This window comes from Perognathus longimembris, chromosome 2 (genome assembly GCF_023159225.1).
Source record: "Perognathus longimembris pacificus isolate PPM17 chromosome 2, ASM2315922v1, whole genome shotgun sequence".
NCBI lineage: Eukaryota > Metazoa > Chordata > Mammalia > Rodentia > Heteromyidae > Perognathus > Perognathus longimembris.
The window spans coordinates 58329964-58347140 of record NC_063162.1 but is presented as its reverse complement, the minus strand read 5'-3'; the positions used below and the strand labels follow the sequence as shown (position 1 = coordinate 58347140).

The window sequence follows — 17177 nt, the reverse complement described above, 5'->3', positions numbered from 1 at the left end:
CCATGAACTCAGGGCCTGAGCACTGTCCTTGGCTTCTTTTTTGCTCAAGGCTAGCACTCTGCCACTTGAGCCACAGCGCCACTTCTGGCCATTTTCTGTATATGTGGTGCTGAGGAATCGAACCCAGGGCCTCATGTATACGAGGCAAGCACTCTTGCCACTAGGCCATATTCCCAGCCCCTCTAATTCTCTTTTAAAATCTCCAAACCTTGCCAGGTTCTACTGGCTCACCCTGTAATCCTACTACGCAGGAGGCTGAGATATAAGGATTGTGGTTTGAAGCCAATCTAGTTCCTGTAAGACTCTTATCCCACACTATCTCCAATTAACCACTCAAAAACTGGAAGTGGTACTGTGGCTCAAGTGGTACAGCACTAGCCTTGAGCACAAAGAGGCTCAGGGGACAGTGCCTAGGCCCTGAGTTCAAGTCTCACAACTGGCTAAAATAAAATAAAACATATTTTATTTTTTTTAATTTTTTTTTGCCAGTCCTGGGCCTTGGACTCAGGGCGTGAGCACTGTCCCTGGCTTCTTTTTGCTCAAGGCTAGCACTCTGCCACTTGAGTCACAGCGCCACTTCTGGCCATTTTCTGTATATGTGGTGCTGGGGAATCGAACCCAGGGCTTCAAGTATACGAGGCAAGTGCTCTTGCCACTAGGCCATATCCCCAGACCAAAATAAAACATCTTTATTGATATAATCTTAGCTACTAGGATCTGAAGGTCAGGATTCAAGGCCAGTCCAGGTAAGAAAGTCCTGGAGACTTTTTTCTCCAATTAACTACCAAAACACTGAAAATGGAGCTGTAACTCAAGTGGTAAAATGCTAGCTTTGAGCAGAAAAGCTCAGGGAGAGTACCCAGGCCCTGACTTCAAATCCTCCCCCCCCCAAAAAAATCTGTATTGATCCCTACTTTATTTACTTTTTGCCAGTCCTGGGGTTTGAATTCAGGGCCTGGGTGCTATTTCTAAGCTTCTTTTGCTCAAGGATAGCACTCTACTAGTTAAGCCACTGGCTTTTTCTTCATTTTCTTTTTTTCTTTTTTTTCGGTCTCTTTTTTTGGTACTGGGGATCAAACCCAGGATGTTGCACTTGCAAGGCAAGCACTTCGCCACTGAGCTCCATCCCAGCACCTTTTAAACATATCCATTCTCATTTTTTTTTTTAACTTCTGGCTTTTTTTGTTTATGTGGTACTAAGGAATCAAACCCAGGACTTCATGTATGTGAGGCAAGCACTCTACCACTAGGCCATATTCCCAGCCCCTTGAATAATTTCTTAATTCATTAATTTATACATTCATCTCATTCATTCATTTATAAAAACACTTTTAGGGCTCAAGTGTGGCTCAGTATTAGAGTGCTTGCCTAGCACACATGAAGCCTTGGGTTCAATTCCTCAGTACTATATAAACAGAAAAGGCCGTAAGTGGCACTATGGTTCAAATGGTAGAGCACTAGCTAGCCTTGAGCACAAAGAGACTCAGGGACAGTGCCCCAGGACCAGCAAAACAAACAAACAAACAAACAAAACCTTTCAGTGATTTTTTTTTTTTTTTTTTTTGCCAGTCCTGGGGCTTAGACTCAGGGCCTGAGCACTGTCCCTGGCTTCTTTTTGCTCAAGGCTAGCACTCTGCCACTTGAGCCACAGCGCCACTTCTGGCCATTTTCTGTATATGTGGTGCTGGGGAATTGAACCCAGGGCCTCATGTATACGAGGCAAGCACTCTTGCCACTAAGCCATATCCCCAGCCCACTCAGTGATTGTTTTTGACAATAAAATAAATTTTAAAAACTCCAGTCTTGATTTTTATAAAGATTACTTTTGCTTAAGCTTACCAGGGTTACTTCTTAATTTTGAAACAAGAATTTTAACTAGACCTGCAATTCATACAAGGAATGAGGTAAGAACAACAGATTCTCAGGGAAATGGAGAAAAAACGGAGGCTGTTTGTTTTTTCTAGATTAGGCTGAGAGTAATTGTGATTGGTAGCCTTTAATACGGCTTCTAAAGATCCTCGCCTCCTGGTATCCATGCTCATGTATAATCCAGACCTAGTGACTTGCTCTGAACAAATAGAAGAGGGCAGAAGTGATGAGATACACTTGCAGGTCAAGTTACAAAACACTTCCATCTTCTTCTCTGGCCTTCTTTTTGCACACTTTAATAAATCAAATTGGCATGTTGGAAAGTCCCAAATGGCAAGGAACTGAGGGTGACTACTGGCCAATGAAGTGCCAGACTTTGAAGTCAGGCCCCATTTTACCACGTGAACCCCATTTTACCACGTGAACCCCATTTTAGAATCGAACCCTGAGCCAATCAGATTTGTACCTGTGTCCTAATCTTGCTTGCTCGAACACCTGATTCTTGTAACCTTGTTCTTTGCCTTTATAAGCCCTGTGTAATCACAGCTCGGGGCTCCCTCCTAACCTCCGCTGTGTCGGTGGGTAGGACGAGGCCCGAGTTGCTGCTTGCTTAAATAAAGCCTTGCCTTGCTTTTGCATTTTGGAATGTCTGAGTCTCAGTGGTCTTCTTGGTGGTGGTCTTGCGACTTGGCACAACAGCCAACAGTTCATAAGGAGCAGAATTCTATGTGCAACACTGCAAATGAGCTTGCATGGGGCTTCTTCCCTGGTCAAGTCCAAGGATGAGAGCACAGCTTCAACTAATATGAAAGACTCTATCTAGCATGGATGACACTGATTAATTTGGCTCAGACACCCAATCCATCAGTACTGTGAGATAATCAGTATGAGTTCCTATAAATTTGTAGGAGTATTTGGTTAGAGGGCTGCCTGCCCTGGAGAGTCAGAATCCAAGCATGGTTAGGAGGGCATCTGCACAGGAAAGTAACCCAAAATAAGGGTGGGTGAGTCTGAGAAGGATGGAAAGAGCATAACTGAAGTCCAAGATCCAAGGCTAGTGCTTGGTGAGGGTCCTCCTCTAGCACCCTCATATGGTGAAAGGTGTAAGGGAATGATAGAAGGGATGGACTTACCAAACCATTTTTTATAGTCGCATTCACTTATTCACTCAGAACTGTATACAGTTTTGTTTTTGCCAGTCCTGCAGCTTTGAACTCAGGGCCTGGGTGATGTCCCTGAGCTTTTGGGTTCAAGGCTAGTACTCTAGCACTTGAGCCACAGCTCCACTTCCAGCGTGTGTGTGTGTGTGTGTGTGTGTGTGTGTGTGTGTGTGTGTGTGTGTTTAACTGGAGATAAAGAGTCTCATAGACTTTCCTGCTTGAGCTGGATTCAAACCATGATCCTCAGATCACTGCCTCCTGAGTAGCTAGGATTACAGGCATGTGCCACAGCTGCATGGCTTATATTTATTATTTCTTGCTGTATAAGCAACTACCACAAGACAGGTGTCTCATGTCTATAATCCTATCTACTCAGAAGAAAGATCTGAGATCTTGGTTTGAAACCAGTCCTTGTAGGAAATTCTGTGAGACTCTTATCTCCAATTAACCACTAGAAAGCCTGAAGTAGAGCTGTGGCTCAAGTGGTAAAGTGTCAGCCTTGAGCAAAAATGCTAAGAGATAGTGCAAGGCCCTGATTTCAAGCCCCAGTAAAGGCACATATTGAAAGAAAGAAGGAAGGAAGGAAAGAAAGAAGGAGAAAAGAAAAAAAAATAACCACAAAATGTAGCTAGTTAAGCTGGACATTCGGGGGGAGGAGGGAATGAGGGAGGAGGTAACAAACAGTACAAGAAATGTATCCAATGCCTAACGTATGAAACTGTAACCTCTCTGGACATCAGTTTGATAATAAAATATTTTTTTAAAAAAGCTGGACACTGGTGGCTCACATCTGCAATCCTGTCTACTCAGGAGGTTGAGATCTGAGGATCACAGTTTGAATTCAGCCCAGGCAGAAAAGTCTGTGATTTTTTTTTTAATCTCCAACTAACCACTAAAAAGCTGGAAGTAGAGCTGTGGCTCAAGTGGTAGAGTGCTAGCCTTGAGCACAAAAGCTCAGGGACAGTGCTCAGGCCCTTAGTTCAAGCCCCAGAACCAGCATATGCACACACACACAAAATGTAACAGATAAAAACAACAGTCTTTGACTCCATCAAGTTCTTAGAATCAAGAACTCTGCCAGTGAACAGAAGGAATAGCTTGTCTCTGTTTTGCAGGATCTGGATCTTGCTTGGCAGAGAGCTGGGAGGGTCATCAAAAGTGTTGATGGGGGAAGGGGTTGTGGATCTGCTTCAAGGGTGACACATTTCACTCATACGTGGAAAGCTAAGGCTAGCAAGCTGGCTATTCTCCTCTGGGCCTCTCCCCTTGTGACCCCATCCATGGGCTGTCTTGAGTGTTTTCCCAACATGACAACTGCTTTCTCCCACAGTGGCTGATCCCAGAGGGTGAGCTAGGAAGAAGCTATCTCCTGTGCAATCTAACTCAGGGGCGATAGCATCATTTCCATCATATTTTATTCATTCAAAGTGAGTCACCAAATCCAACCTCCGGTGAAAGGGAGGGGAATTAGGTTACACCTGTTTCTATGGGAGAAGCCTTAACAAATTTGTAAACTATTTCAAGAGCACTAAAAAGGGCATCCACATGCAGGGACCATCCTGGGTGGGTTTGTAGAGCCCTAGCAAAATGCACAAGGTCTGTAGGTGTGAGCATCAGGGTGATGAGTGGATTTGGGATGTTTGAGGAGGGCATCTGCCTTGATAGGTGTAGCAGCAGTGTTGGAAGATGGGTTACACAAAGGATCTGAATGCATAAGGAAACATATTAAGAATTATTAGGAGGCTGGGCATTGCTGGCTCACACTTGTAAATCCCAGTCATTCAAAAGACTGAGATCTGAGAATTGCTGTTCAAAGACAGCCTGGGTAGACAAAGTCTGTGAGACTTATCTCCAATTAAACACCAAAAAGCTGGAAGTGGAGGTGTGGCTCAAATGGTAGAGTACCACACTTGAGCAAAATATTTAAAGGATAGCATCCAAGCCCTGAGTTTAAGCCCCAGTACTGAGAGGAAAAAAACCAAGCAACCAATCACATTGTACCCGAATAGGTTCTTCCCATAGTAACTGTGAGGGGGTGGCTGAGAATATATATTTTTTTGCCAGTCCTGGGGCTTGAACTCGGGCCTGAGCACTGTCCCTGGCTTCTCTTTGCTCAAAGCTACCACTCTACCACTTGAGCCACAGTACCACTTCCTGCTTTTTCGGTATACATGGTGCTGAGGAATCAAACCCAGGGCTTCATGCATGCTAGGCAAGTACTCTACTGCTAAGCCAAATTCTCAGCCCTGCTGAGAATAATTTTAACTGAGATAATAGGACATAGGCTCTGAGCTCTAAAACCTTTCTCTGGCCAAATGCTGGTAGCTCATATAATCCTAGCTACTCAGGAGGCTGAGATCTGAGTATCAAGGTTCAAAGCTAGCCTAAGCAAGAAACTCTATGAGACTCTTCTCTGATTTGCCAGAAATAGAGTTGTGGCTCAAGTGGTAGACCTCTAGACTTGAGCACAAAAGCTTGGGGACAGCACCTGGCCCAGAGTTCAAGCCCCAGTACCAGCCTCCACCTCCCAAAGAAACCTCTGGAGAGTTGGAGTACTTCTTTATTACCAGTACAAATTGGTGGTCAGCTGACAAATAGTGCTTTAGCCTGATTCTGACCCATATGGTCTTCTCCATGCTAATGGTGTTTGGTCTGGAAATTGGCCAAATATTAGTCTAGAAGTGCCAACTGTGATATATTGTAAAACACACATTGGTTAATGGAACACATAAATACGTGTGTGTGTGCACATGCACGTGTGTGCATACAAGTGCCATGTCTCTGGCCAAACCTACCTTTCTCAGACTACCACCCAGGAGAGCATCTGGCTTGTTTCAAACAAACAGTTCATGAGCCCAGGTCCACCCACCATCCTGTGGCCATTGCCCTGGAGAAAGTCTGGCTTGATTCAAACAGATCAATCATAATCTGACAGATTGCCCAAAGGGAGAAAAGAAAGGAGGAAGGCTAGAGACAACATAAAAGCAAGGTGGGACAAGTGGTTTTTAGGTGCTTCTGCTCATTCTTCTGAGTGGCCTTTATTTTCTCTTACTTAATTAGCTTTTTTTACACTATGTTCATCTTTCCAGCTATTATTTCAATACTGGAGTATGAGAACCCACCACACTCCTGCCTCTTGCATTACTGGAGCTTGAACTCAGGGCCTGGGTGCCATCCTAAGCTTTTCTGCTCAAGCCCTAGTGTTCTATCACATGAGCCACAGCTCCTGCCCAGGTTGGCTTCAAACTTTGATCCTTGGATCAAGGTAGCTAGGTTTACAGTCATGAGCCACCAGCACCTGACCTCATTAGGCTTTTCTGCTCAAGGCTGGCACTCTCTGTCACTTAAGCCACAGCTCTATTTCCAGATTTTTAGTGATAAGTTGGAGGCTTTGTGTCACTTCTAAGCAAAGAGTTTAAGAGCAAGTATGTGATTTGCTGTATCTTTTTCTCTTCTGAAAATTGGGACTGCTCAGCCTTGGTATGTAAACAAAGATGACCTAGAGCCACTCAAGGTGAGAACTCAAGAAAGACGCTTACATATGGAGCTATTTGTTACTTCAGTATAACTTAGCCTGAACTAACTAATATGTAATTCCAAACCTATCATCATGTGGCAATTTCTTCTACTGAAGAGCCATATTTTATCTCTGGGAGAAGTCCCATAATAGCTTTTATTTATTTAATTTATTTTTTTTTTGGCCAGTCCTGGGGCTTAGACTCAGGGCCTGAGCAGTCTCTGGCTTCTTTATGCTCAAGTCTAGCACTCTGGCACTTGAGCCACAGCGCCACTTCTGGCCATTTTCTGTATATGTGGTGCTGGGGAATTGAACCCAGGGCTTCATGTATATGAGGCAAGCACACTTGCCACTAGACCATATCCCCAGCCCACATAATAGCTTTTATTTTTTTAAAAAATATTTACTTATTTATTGTCAAAGTGACGTACAGAGGGGTTACAGTTTCATATGTAAGGCAGTGAGTACGTTTCTTGTTCAACTTGTTACCTCCTCCCTCATGTTTCCCCCCATAATAGCTTTTCCTTTGTCAGTTGTGGGGCATGAACTCAGGGCCTGGGCACAGCCCTTGAGTAAGCTCTTTTGTTCAAGGATAGCGCTCTATCACTTTGAGCCACAGCTCCACTTCCTGTTTTTCTAGTGATTAATTGGAGATGAGAGTCTGACTTTCCTGCCCACACTGGCTTTGAACCACAATCCTCAGATCACAGCCCTCGGAATAGTTAGGATTACGGATGTGAGCTACCAGTGCCCTGCTCCCACAATAGTTCTTTTTTTTTTTTTTTTTTTTTTTTGGCCAGTTCTGGGCTTGGACTCAGGGCCTGAGCACTGTCCCTGGCTTCCTTTTGCTCAAGGCTAGCACTCTGCCACTTGAGCCACAGTGCCACTTCTGGCCATTTTCTGTATATGTGGTGCTGGGGAATTGAACCTAGGGCCTCATGTATACGAGGCAAGCACTTTTGCCACTAGGCCATATCCCCAGCCCCCTCCCACAATAGTTCTTGATCCATGGGAAAAAGTCATCCTACTGGAGATGGCTGGAGCCAGTCCTCCACCTTCAAGTTGTAAATAAAATGAATAACTGTGCTATTCAATAACTATGTTATGTGTTGTTCGAAACTGGGCCTCAAACTCGCCACCTGATACTTTCCTTTGTTAGCTGGTGCTCTACTAGAGCCATGTTTCCAACCCCATTATTATGTTCTTTGTGGAATCACAAAGAGACAAGATAATGAATGATCTCTACTTCAACCCTTTCTCTTCATTTTTTAGTGGTCACTTATCAATGCTGTCTCAGCCAGGTCCCTGGTGGCTCATACCCATAATCCTAGCTGAGATCTGACAACTGGGGCTTGAAACCAACCAGGTTGCTAGCTGTTAGGTCCGCCCAGGAAAAAAAAGGTTCCTTCCTTTTCTTCTCTCCAGTGTGCATGACCCTCCCTAGAAATCCCCGCCCAGCACCTGTAACCCAGGTAACTGGTGCACCTGGGGACAATAGGAAGTCCCCCAGGCGCTGGAGTCACTTCCTCTTCTTCTGAGGTCGCTTCCCCATCCCCCCCCCCCCCAGTCACTTCTTATCCCTCTCCACCTCTTGCCTCCTTGGAGACAGTGAATGGTTCCCTAGGCTCTAAGGTCACTTCCTCATCAGTGCTCTTTACACCTCCTCCTCATCCTCCCCTATATAATCTCTCTCCACCATAAGTTCTCTCCCTGCACACCTTCATTTGGTGCCTGCTGGCAGTTTGGTTCTCTTAATAAACTCTTTTTTTTTGCCTGAACTGCATGGCAATCTCCTTTCAGCAACCCTTACAGTAGGAATGTCTGTGAGTCTTATGTCCAAATAACCAACAAAAAAGCCAAAAGTAGAGGTGTGGTTCATGTGGTAGAGCACCAGCCTTGAGCACAAATGCTAAGAGACAGCATCCAGACCCTGAGTTCAAGAACTAGTTGTAATATGGAGGTCAGATCTGGCCAGCGCCATCACTGGCTGTTGGGGAGTGCCAGATTGACTCCATCTCAGTTAAAGAGAGCAGAAGCTGCCTCCATCTTCACTAAGCTCTCCCGGGCCCCTGAGCCTCAGGGTTGCCAGTGTGCCCTATCTGCTCAGAACCCAGGGAAGTTGCCCTTCGCTGTGATAAGATTGGGTAAACTGCTTGACCACCTGAGGCATGGAAGTTTCAAGGTTAAACCTGTGCCCTCCCATGAGTAGGCATTTCTACCTGCATCATGTAAGCCCTGCCAAATCCATGTGCCAATTCTAACTAGAATGATAGGTTGGTTAAAACAGATACTGTGAGACAGACTGTAACCCCATTGGCCACCTGCATGGGACCTAGCATGCTCTGTAAGTGTTGTAACCCCATTGACCACCTGCGTGTGGCAGGTTTGACTATGTGATGTTTGCCTTTATAACCAGGCCTGGAAGGCCGCAACGTGGTCGCAGTTTCAGCTCCTGGCCGGTTGGTTCACTTTTTACTTCCCCAATAAATCCATCCTTTTATCACCTTTTTGCTGGAGACTGAGTGGTGGACTCTAGGAGGAACCAGAAATCCCCTCCCTTTTTTTGGGGGGGGGGAACTCCATTACACTAGTATTGGCAAAACAAACAAACAAAAAGAACCCTAGCAATGTGTCATAATGATGAAGAGAGAGCCTGTCCCCAGAACAGGATGTTCCTCTTGCTCCAGTGTCCTGCTGAAGGCAGAGCAGCACAGAACATGGGGATAAACAGACTTCTTTGTTGTCTGTTGTGAGTCTGGAACTCAGACCCTGGGTACTGTCCCTGTCTTCAGCTCAAGGCCAGTCCCCTACTACTTTGAATCATAGCTCCACTTCTGGTTTTCTGGTGGTTAATTGGAGATAAAGAGCCTCATAGACTCCCCTGCCTGGGTTGGCTTCAAACCCTGATCTTCACATCTCAGCCTCCTGAGTTGTTAGGAAATTGAGTGGTGAGGGTAATAGAATAAAAGAGCAGGAAGGGAACTCAACAGAACAGATCAATAGTAAAGGCAAGTTGAAGAGAGACCCAAGCTGACCTGGGAAGAGTCCAGAGACTCCTGGGGACAGGGGTGGAGGGACTGAATTAGGCCTCCTGGTGGGGGGAAGGAGAAAGGTAGATGGAGAGTTGCTAGAAGTGTCTTGAGAGTAACTGGTAGTGGCCTGAAATGGAGGAATTTAGGTGCCTGACACCTCAGAAATGGGGGTGGGAAAGTAGAGAGGAAAAGGGTCCATCCTGGGCTAAGCCCAGGGTGCAACATTGAGTTAAGAGAACAAAGCAGATTCCCATCACTAGTAGCTAGGATTACAGATGTGAGTCCCTGCATCCAGCTAAACTGAGCCTTCTGAGAAAACACGATAACTAGGGCTGAGGTTTCTTTCATTTTTTTATTTTTTAAATAAATTTATTTATTTATGTGGTACCAAGGAATCAAACCCAGGACCTCATGCATGCTAGGAAAGCACTCTGCCAGGCTAAAATGGGACTTCTGAGAAACACAAATAACTAGAGCTGAGGTTTCTTTTAAAAAAATAAAATCAATTAATGAATTTATTTATGTGGTACCAAGGAATTGAACCCAGGGCCTCAGCATATTAGGCAAGTACACTACCACTAAGCCACATTCCCAGCCCTAAGGCTGAGGTTTCTTCAGGTGACAACAAAGCCAGACTTCAGGCATGTGAAAGGGTTATTCTGTACACCTCCTACCCCTACACCCCTAGCCCAACCCTTGTTAGGCTAGTTTGAGTTGCCCTGTGGAGCCCGTGTTTGAAGGATTGATTCCTACCTCATTCCCAAGATCAAGCAAGAGTAGGCTTGACTACATGCCAGTCTGCAGGCAGATTATTCCAATCTGGGCCTGGCCAAGGACATTACCCTAGGTCCCCAGGGGACAAAAGCCCCTCACCCCAGGTAGAGCATTCCACTGTGGGCTTGGCCAAAGACATCTCACCCTGGCCCTAAGAGACCATAACCCATTTTCTGTTTTCTGCTTCCTTGTTAAACTCTATATAAACCCACCCCAAAATCCAGCCCCTAGACACCACCTCCAATCCCTCTGGAATGTCTGTGCCCCTCCCTGTTCCTCAATAGACAGTCTGCCTGTTGAGGATCTAGTCCAGCCTATTCCTTTTCCGTCCTTCTCCATTTTTCCAACAGTATTGGTGAGCTTCTCTTTCCCAGGTAAGTACGAGAGAATTCTGCCCTTTGTGTGACTTGCTTCATTACGGATGAGATTGACTTCTCCCTCAGGGGGGAAAAAAAAAGATCAGTCTTGTACTGGGTTTTCCCAGCTTGAGGCCAAGGATTTTGGAGACTTTAGTGGATTAGAGAAAGATGAAATAGGAGAACCGGAGGGAGCCTGCAAACCTTCCACCACCTCTAAGTCTGGTGACCTACACCAGCCGGTCCAACACTCGGGGACCCCAGCGCTGCTACGAGCCCAATCCGTGAAATGGGATCCCCTCTTTTTCCGGCAAACGCTGAGCAAATGGCACACGCATTTCAGAAAGTAGGGACCCTGGCTTAGTCACCTCACCCTAGATTAATCCCTCTGAAAGGCTTCCAAGAGCATCTGGCAGAGTCCGCTCTCCCACGGCATTCGCGGCCCTGTTGCACCATCTGACAACTGGACAGAGCAAGGAATTCAACTTGGTAATTTGGGCAATAACTCGACACACTCGGAGTGTGGTCTGAAAAGCGCAAACCAAATATTTTATTTTTTCCCCCCAAAGCTCCCGCGGGTACCAATCTCCAGAGTTCCCCGGGGTGGGGGGCGCTTCCAGTCCAGCCCCGCCACGTTCAGGGTAGGCCTGGGACGCAGGCAGTTCTGGGAACAACCTTGTAGTGGAGCGCAGGTCGGGCAGACGCGGCGGGCTGGGGCGAGGCTGCCGCCTGGGCGGGGCCGGCGTTTAGATCCTTGGTAGACAACCCGCCCGCCCTCCGCTGGTGACCAGAATTCCGCCCGGGCTGTGCGCCTGCGGGAGGCCGGAGGGTGATGGAGAGAGGCAAATAAGGGTCTGGGACTGGGGTAACTTCTTCCACTCAGGGACCAATGCACAAAGGAGACTTTGAAATGAGCAGTGGGACCGTGTACCGCACCACCCGCACGTGTCCCAGGGTCCCCAGCCGCTCCCCTTTACAGCAACCACAGTTTACCCCGTTCCCACCTGAGCCTAAGGCCCTTGGTTCTTTTATCCCCAGGGGCGAAGGTCGAGATCTGGGCGGTGAGAGAAGCTTCAGAATATTAACATTTCAATGCATGCTCTAGGCGTGCCGCTAGGAAGGGGAACCCCCGCCAGCTTCTCCACTGGCGCCATTCGGTACTAATTGGGGGTGGGGATCAGATCCGGTATTTGCCGGACCCGGGGTGACCTCCTGGGCACTTCCTGACCCGACTGTAGGGCCGGAGGCTTCGCCGGGCTTGCCTGGCCTTGGGCTAGGGTGTGGATGTGAAGAAACCTGAAAAGGGCCCCAGCGCCTCCGCCCTGCAGCCAGCCGCTCACCCCACGGGGTCAGCCCGCCGCCTCGGGGCTCAGATCACCCAGTGTGAGGGGTGTGCGCGCCGGGGGGGGGGGGGGGCCTTGCGGACACTGGACCCCCGAGCGAGTGTCCGTGGAGGAAGTGGATGAAAGCTGGGGGTGGCAAAGTGGGTCGCGGGGCGGGTCCACCGCGCCACATGGTTTCGGGGAGCACAGACCCCGCCTGTGCGGAATGGGCGAGATCCCTCCTGCCTGCCCTCCCGTCCACCCTGCTGAAGTTGATCCAGCAAACCTGACACCCTGGCGATCCCTTCTTCCCCCTCTCCTCCCCACTGCGGCCATCTCCGGGAAGCACCCCCGTGCAAAGTAGTTGTCCCCAGTTCTGCAGTAGTTATTTAGGTGAGACCTCCACTTCCCACGGGACAGTGTCCACTTGTCCCTGAACTGGACAGTCCCAGTTCCCAAGCCAGTTAGTGGCTGCTGAGTTGGGAGATTCTTCCAGAAGGCCACGGGCTGTGGGGAAAGGAACGGGGTGTAAGTTTAGATAAGATAAAGAACTGGAACACCCCCTCCTGTGGGCGGGTAGGTAAGAGGCACAGATACGGGCCAACCCTAGGGGATCAGTTGTACTGCCAGACCTCTGACAGCCAAAGTTTTATCTCCCTCTGCCCAGATACTGCAGTGGATCTTCTGCATTGTAGCCTTAATCTTTGAGAAAGGAATATGCCCAGCAAAGGCCTATTCCATTTTCCACCTTTACAGCCTCTATGAACTCTGTCCAGGCCCAGGTTTAAGAATCTTGTTCAGCCAGGCCCTGGTGGCTTAGGCCTGTAATCTTAGATACTCAGGAGGCCAAGATCTGAGGGTTGCAGCTGGAGCCAGCCCATGCAGAAGTCCGTGGGACTCATGTCCAATTAACCACCAGAAAACCGGAAGTTGAGCCTGGCTCAGAGTGGTAGAGTGCTAGTGTTGAACAAAAAGAGCTCAGGGACAGTGCCCAGGCCCTGAGTTCAAGTCCCATAACCGACAAAAAGAAAAAGTGTCTTGTTCAGATCCTTTCCCAACCCACTTCCCTTCCTCACTCTTGCTCAGTCTAAAATGGTGAAATACAAATTAATAAGGCCCAGGGCTTCTGGACAGCACTTAAGCCTAGCAAGCAAAAGCCAGATACAAAAGTCATTGTTTCAGGCTGGGAGTATGACCTAGCAGTAGAGTGCTTGCCTCACATACATGAAGCCCTGGTTTCAATTCCTCACCACCACATACATAGAAAAAGCTGAAAGTGGTGCTGTGGCTCAAGTGATAGAGTGCTAGCTTTGAGCAAAAAGAAGCCAGGAACAGTGCTCAGGTCCTGAATTCAAGCCCCAGGACTGCCAAAGGAAAAAAAAATCATTGTTTCATGCTGGGCATTGGTGGCTCAAGAATGTAATATTAGCTACTCCGGAGGCGAGATCTGAGGATCCCAGTTGCAAGTCAGCATGAGCAGTGGCTCAAGTGGAAGAGCACTAGCCTTAGGGTGGGAGAGGGAGGGAGGGGGAGAGGCAGAGAAAGAGAGAGAGAGATTGTTTCAAAATATCTGGTCTTGTTATGGGGTTCGAGGGAAGGGGATTCCCTGTCCCTCCAAGAGTCCACCACTCAGAGACAGTCTCAAGCATAAAAGATGAAAAAAGATGGATTTATTGGGGAAGTAAATGTAAGATCCGTCCCAGGAAAGCTCCATGTAGATGCCCCCACCTCATTAAGTCTCCACCCAGTTACCTGGGTAACCAGCAGACCTGGAGGCAGTTACCTCCCCTTTCCCTGAGGTCATATCTTAATCCACCTGGCCACACCCCTTGCCCCTGCCCTAGATAAGGCAGGGCTGGATGGGGGTTGCCCCTTCTCTCCAGCCTTGGGTCATCTTAGCCACAGGCCAGCAGTTCGGTAATAAACTTTCTCTCCTGCCTGAATACCGAGTGGCATTCTCCTTTATCGGCTACCTACTTTAAAAAACCTAACAGTAAAAAGCGAACAGATAACACAAAACTGGACAGAGACTTCCTTCCAGATTTCTAAGTAACTCCGGCAGTCCACACATGTCCTTAACACTATCAGGCACAGGCCAGAGAGGGAAGAAAGAACAAAAACCATACCAACAAACCAATGGAGAGCTGACTTGGGACACCATGGGGACTAGAGATGAGACAGGAGATAGGACACAGGAGAAACACGGCATGGCCTAATGGCATCTGAGCTGGCCTGACTCTAAATACATTCTGAGACCTGATTAGGAATTAGCAGCAAATAAGAATGCTGTAGGAGTTGGCCAATAAAGTGCACCTCCCCAAACACAATTATAACAAGAACAACCAATAAGAGAACAGCCCAGGGTAGAAGAACCCTTAGACTCAGAGCCATCTAGCCAGACATGAGAACCCACTGGCCTTTAGAGCAAAACACTTTTCTTCTGAAAAAAAAAAAAAAATTTTTTTTTTGCCACTCCTGGGGCTGGAACTAAGGGCCTGGGCACTGTTCTTGAGCCTCTCTGAGCTCAAGGCTAGTGCTTTACCACTTGAGCCACAGTGCCACTTCTGGCTTTTTCTGTGTATGTGGTACTGAGGAATCGAACTCAGGGCTTCATGCATGCAAGGCAAACACTCTACCACTAAGCCACATTCCCAGCCCCTTGAGTAAAATTCTTTACATTTACCTTCTGTCCTAGACCTCATTTGTTGAATTCCTGGGACAAGAACTTGAAAAGGAGTCAGTGGGCCTACAACACTGGCAGGTATTGTCTGCTGCTGAGCTACAACACTAGCAAACATTGCTTGCTGGTCACTCATCATAGGCTGTAATTCATGAATTGATGGAAGAATAAGTCATGCTGATAGTTATACAGCTTTGATATGGCTGACCCAAATAGGAATGTACATCTGTGGTCCTACTAAGATCCACATCTCTTGCGTCTAGTGCTGGTAGCTCAAGCTTATAACCCTAGCTACCCCTGAGACTGAGATCTGAGGACCAGGATTAGATGCTAGTTTAGGCAGAAAAATTCAAGAGGCTCAACTGCCAAATAACTGGAGGCCCAAGTGGTAGAGCTCCAGCTGTGCTAAAAAATGCTGAGTGAAATCTTGATTGAGGCCTCAACTTTAAGTCTAGGTAGCAGCACACACACACATCCATAACTCTGTCTAGCCATGAGAAAAACATAAATTCCTTATAGAGGGACATCTTATGGAACACCAGATCTCATGTGCTCCTTGAAATGTCATGGACATCAAAACAGGGACTGTCAGAAAAACTACAGCCAAGAGGAGCCTAAGATGATGTGGCAATTGAATTCAACAGTATCTTGAGTGAGATCTTGCAGTAGGAAGGAGATATTAAATTAACAATAATGTAGTCTGAAGTATAGATTCCAGATGACAGGCCCATACAGACATCAGGCAGGAACCTCAATATGTGAATCTGCTTTGATATGCAGGCACCAGGCAAAACCTTAATATGGGAACCTGCTTTGATATGCAGGCAGGACATCTCACCTAGTCCAGCTGTAAACAACCCTTTGTGGGCCAAATGGAAAAGCCCCACTGCTTAGACCTAGTTGTGCTTTCAATAACCTACCTCCTTGCTCAGATCCCATATAAGCCTGGTCCCAAATTCACCCCCTCGCACAACCTCCAAACCCATAGGAAGGTATGTGCCCCTTGCTGTTTCTCAATAAACCGTCCTTGCCTGTATTCCTTTTCCATTCTCCATTTTCCCAACAAATGAAGTATAGATTCCAGATGACAGGATCAACATTACTTTGCTAAGAGTGTGTGTGTGTGTGTGTGTGTGTATGTGTGTGTGTGTGTGTGTGCTCATGCGGGCATGTGCACCAGTACCAGGCCTTGAACTCAGGGACTTGCACTCTTGCTTGGCTTCTTTGCTGCAGGTTAGTACCATACTACTTGAGCCATACCTCTATTTCTGTGTTTTTGGTACTGGAGGTAAGAATCTCTTGGATTTTTCTGCCTAAGATGGATTTGAACCACGATCCTCAGATCTTAGTCTCCTGAGTAGCTAGGATTATAGACATGAGCCCTCCAGCTCCTTCACTAATTGTTACAAATACACCATGTACTATAGTTTAAATCTGCAATGTATTAAATGCGTGGGCAAAGGCCTATATATGCAAGGCTTGACCCACAGTTCAGCACTATTGGGAGGGAGTAGAAACTTTAAAAGGTGGGGCTTAAGGGAAAGTCTTCCAATCTGTGAAAGATAGGGGGATCTAAGCACCTTCATCCTCTTCTCTCTGGCATTTCTGTCATAGGAAAACATAATTTCTACCATGTAATCCTGCTCTGATGTGCTGCCTTGCCACAGACTCTACAGCCATAAGCAAAGCCAATTAATCATAACCTGAAACCTGTAAAATGGTGAGCCAAAATATGCCTTATCAGCTTATAAGTTGACAGACTTGGTGTAGGTTATAGTAACAGAAAGCTGACTAATGCACTATATGCTGTAAGATTTTCATAGTAGCAGGTTAAGGACCTCCTCAAAGTACTTTCAGTACTACTTGTTAATTTTTCTGTAACTCGAAAACTGTTCTAAAAACAAAATAAAGTCTAATATTTAAAAGGTTCCATCTGTTTTAGCAAATGGCAAGAGGCACATGGGTTGAAGGGAGGGCCTGGCAGGCTGAGCCTCAGGGATCACCCCTGTGAGCCTCTCTGTGCACCCAATTGTTCTATCCAAGAAAGTCCATTTGGAACTTTTTCATGACTGGCAATTAGGACTGGGCTTTTCTCAGCAACCACACTGGGGTAAAGTGAGACATGGGGCTTAGTGGGGGAGGACATATGCTAAGCTGTGCCTTTTCCCTCCGTGGTGGAGGCAGGGAGGTGCCTGCAGGAACTGGGTGAGCTCAGTCAGGCCCTGCAGGAAGAGTCAGCAGATGCTCTGCCCAGCTGACAATAGCCTTGGGGGAGAGAGGACCCAGAACTGCCAGATCTTCACATATTTCAGTTCATCTAGATCTTCATATGAAGTCTCCTGACTTTCATTATTTTATTTTTTGCCAGTCCTGGAGCTTGAACTCAGGGCCTGGGTTCTATCCCTGAGCCTCTCTGGCTGGGCTCAAAGGCTAGTGCTTTACCACTTGAGCCACTGCCCCACTTCTG

At 47.1% G+C, this 17177-nt stretch overlaps 1 long non-coding RNA gene across 1 annotated transcript; it reads right to left on the bottom strand.

The window, feature by feature from the left end:
* Positions 1-308: 308 nt before the first annotated feature.
* Positions 309-15566, bottom strand: LOC125346535. Its single transcript, XR_007209956.1, has 3 exons — positions 15434-15566; positions 4345-4350; positions 309-319 (listed from the first exon to the last, which is right to left on the bottom strand). It is a non-coding gene; the product is annotated as an uncharacterized LOC125346535 (long non-coding RNA).
* Between the last annotated feature and the right edge of the window lie 1611 nt (positions 15567-17177).